Source organism: Gekko japonicus, unplaced genomic scaffold, assembly GCF_001447785.1.
Source record: "Gekko japonicus isolate JY-2015 unplaced genomic scaffold, Gekko_japonicus_V1.1 scaffold2101, whole genome shotgun sequence".
Classification (NCBI taxonomy): Eukaryota; Metazoa; Chordata; class Lepidosauria; order Squamata; family Gekkonidae; genus Gekko; species Gekko japonicus.
In genome coordinates, this window is record NW_015161466.1 from 34,221 (window position 1) to 38,051 (window position 3,831).

The following is a 3,831-nucleotide window of genomic DNA, read 5'->3' on the forward strand; positions in this document are numbered from 1 at the left end:
GGGGTATAAATCCAAGCTCTTCTTTTACTTCTACTTACAAGGGTTTTTTAAAAAGAAAAATGGAATAGATCTGTGGGTGCTTTTGTGGTCTTGTTAAAGCTAAATGGAAGCTGGCAAAATAACAAGAATTGATTTTCACAACCGGTGGCTTGGGTGGCAGGTTTGCAGAGCTGGTTCATGGGCTGAGGGTTGTGTTTCCCATCCTCCCTACCCACCCACCCCCCAGTTTCTCCGAACATTAATCGATCATTCTCTTCTCTCGCCCCTTCTCTCACAGGCGGGTCTGTCGCTTCCGGACAGCACGAGCTCAGCTGAGAGGTGAGTCTGAGATGTGAACTCTGTACAGGAAGGACAAGAACTTGCCCAGGCCTGCGTGACTCCAAACTCCCGCCAATGATGAGCTCCTTAAAAATTTCTGACACCTCGTATGAGAACTGTGCAGCTCACAGTTACTGATTTCCTCATGTCAGCTGAGGCTTGGGAGTTGGTCCGAGAGGCCGTTGCATCCAGGGCCCCCCGGTATGAAATGATTGGCCCTCTCGAGTCCCGGCCTCCTTAAGAAACTCAGATAAGTGAACCATCGGCTGTCGCTTTCTCTTTCCAGGAAATGGCTCTAACGAGGCGCAAGAACAGCTTTTGCCAAGATGGAGAAATCTACGATGCCCTGATCGGGCTTGACAGAGTGATCTGGTAGGTTGCCTTTAAGCGTCTGTGCTAGGGTTGAACGGCTGCCGTGGCGGAAAGACAGTCCCTTTGTAGCAAAACAGTATACCCAATGTGGCGTGTCCTTCCTGTCGATGGGTGGGGCCCTTTGCAGGCGGGAGGTCTTGGATTCAGTCCCTCCCACATCTCCCGTTGAAAAGGATCAGGCAGCAAGAGATAGGCGTGTCCTCCTCTAGGGACCCTGGTGAACCACTGCCAGAGTAGAGGTTTACGCACCTTGACGGATCAATGCACTTGGCGGTGGTAAAGAAGCAAGGCCCTTCATGCTAGAATCTATTACTGTTTCCTTGGCTATGCAGGAGAAGAAAACCCGGCAGTGGGGAAATTATTTTTCCGTCTCTCTATATAAGACGGAATGATTGACCTCGGCCGGGTTGGGTTGTTTTGTATGTGAGGCAGAGATTAGTGGTTAGTATATATTACTTTTGGAGGCCTGTTGATAGCCAACAGAGGTGAAGTTACTAATGATGATGTCTTTCCCGTTACGAAAGAAGAGCCCTGCTGGATCAGACCAGTGAGGGTCCATCTAGTTGAGCATCCTGTCCTACACAGTGGCCACCCAGTTCTTCTGGAGGGCCAACGACAGGGTGCTGAGGCTTTCGTAAGAACATAAGAGCCCTGCTGGATCAGACCAGCGAGGGTCCATCCAGTCCAGCATCCAGTCTCTCACAGTGGCCAACCAGTTCCTCTGGAGGTCCAACAACAGGGCAGAGAGGCTGAGGTCTTCCTCAGGTGTTGCCTCCTAGCTCTGGGATTCAGGGCTTGACTAGCTCTGAGTGTGGAGGCTCCCCTCAGTCACCAAGGCTAGTAGCCACTGATAGACTTCTCCACCATGAATCTATCTCATTCCCTTTTAAAGCTGTCTATTCCTGTGGCCCTCCCTACATCCTTGGGAGCGAATTCCACATTTTAGCCACTTTCCATGTAAAGAAGTCTTTCCTTTTGTCCTTCATGAACCTACTGCCCATGAGCTTCACTGGATGTCCTCGCGTTCTAGTCTTTTGAGAGGGGGAGAAAGAGTTCTCTTTGCCAGCTCTCTCCAACCTAGGGCATAATTGCAGAAACCCGACTTTGTTCTAGCTTGACGTGAAGCAGCGCTGACGATGTCGAAGGCAGAAGCCGCTGTGCCCCTGGCGAGGTTCCTTCATCAAGCTGACACCTATGGAGGCGTTTGAGGAAGACACGACCGAAAGCGAATAGAAGCCACCAGCGTGTCTTGGGGGTTAGTGTTTCCCTTTGTTTCTCTACATTATTTATAATCTGTCTTTTTCCCTGAAACTTGAGGCAAATTACCCCACGTAAGTCGACACGGTCGGCAGGAGAGACGCCCAGTAAACAGCGTAAGAGGATTTGAATGGTAGACATTCGACCAACTCATTAAATGATGCAGGAGTTAGCATAGTAGGAGTGTACTAGGCAGTACCCGATAGTGTAGTCGGCAGTTCCTATCCCTTTACCAAAGCATCTTTCCGAACCATTTCACTAAAGTACAGCCCTGTTACCTGTGTGAGGGAAAAAACCTCTTTTGAATAATTCAGTTTGGCATGCTTTGCAGGAGGGGGTGGAGAACACCTTATTAAAAACACGCTGAACAGAGAATGTTCTAATGCTGGCGTAAGCAGAGTTATTCTTTTGAAGTCCGCTGGCTTTGGCCAACTTGGGTGGGGCTCTGTTCAGGTTGGACTTGTTAGGCGTTCATGCCAGCCCGTCTACCTTCACCACGAAGAAGAGAATTGTTATACTGCACCGTGCAACAAAACCAGAAGGGTGTGTGAAGATTGTGAGCCGATCTGTGGTCTGTTTCTTCCAAGCTAAAGTGCGTATCATAGTGCAGCCCTTGGCACGAGAGCCATTTACTTAAGGGAAAACAGGCGCTTGCTTAAATCAAAAACCTCCAAAGAAAGTTTAGAAAACGAATTGAGGGCCAAAAGTTCAAAACATAAGTAAGTGTACAAAAGAGTGTTTATTACAAAGACATAAAAACCTAGTAAACACCAAATAAAGCCTCATAAAACGTACAAAGTGACAAATACACACAAAAGAGAACAGGCTCACAAGAGCCTTTGGCCCTCAATTAGTTTTCTAAACTTCCTTTGGAGGTTTGGGGGGCTTACTTAAATAGCACAAATAATATTTTTCTAAAAGGTCACGCTGGGGTGGCGTAGGAGAGCTGACGGAACAGCCGTAAAATAAAACCAAGTCAGAATATTTTGTGAAGTACAGAGACAAAAACACCAGTCAGTTTGCCTATCCAGAAACGGGGAAAACTGCATCACAGAGGTCCCAGATACACACAATCTGCTAGGAGAAACGCCATTAGAAATGGCCCACATATAAACTGCATTTAACAAATATAAAGTTGGTGGTGTTCTATGATTCGCTCTTTACGCTATGAACCTTGTGGTCGGTAGAAATCGTTGAAATCGGGTTCCACCTACACGGCCAGCAAGCTGAAGAAGTTGGAGAAAATGCCTCTTTTTTAAGTATCTGGAACGGGCGTCTTTGCGAAGGCTGTTTGGAAAATGTTTTGACTATGTGGACTCCTGCCGTCAAGTTGAACTGATTATGTGGACTTTACGTCTTGTCTCTTAAGGAGGAAACATTGTATTTTAGGCCTTATTAGAGTTATAGTATGCACTTCATTTTGTTGTTGCGACTCCACCAACTTTATATTTGTTAAATACAGTTTATATTTTGGCCATTTCTGATGGTGTTTTCTCCTAGCGGATTGTGTGTACCTGAGTCAGTTTGTCTAGGCAGAAACAAAACCAACCAACCCCAGTTTGGTGTAGTGGTTAAGTGTGTGGACTCTAATCTGGGAGAACCGGGTTTGATTCCCCACTCCTCCACTTGCAGCTGCTGGATGACCTTGGGCAAGCCATAGTTCTGGTCAGAGCTGTTCTCTCAAGGGCAGTTCTTGAAGGAGCTCTCTCAGCCCCACCTACCTCACAGGGTGTCTGTTGTGGGGAGGGGAAGGGAAAGGAGATTGTAAGCTGCTCTGAGACTCTGAATGAAGGGCGGGGTGTAAATCCAATCTCTTTTTCTCTCGTCAGGTGTGTGAAGGGAAGTGGAGGCCGAAATACAGTCTCTCCCCCACAAAAATGCTGG

General features: G+C 47.5%; 1 long non-coding RNA gene across 1 annotated transcript; it reads left to right on the forward strand.

Moving 5' to 3' along the window:
• Positions 1-271: 271 nt before the first annotated feature.
• Positions 272-3,829, forward strand: LOC107125666. Its single transcript, XR_001483044.1, has 4 exons — positions 272-318; positions 605-690; positions 1,804-1,945; positions 3,777-3,829. It is a non-coding gene; the product is annotated as an uncharacterized LOC107125666 (long non-coding RNA).
• Positions 3,830-3,831: the final 2 nt, after the last annotated feature.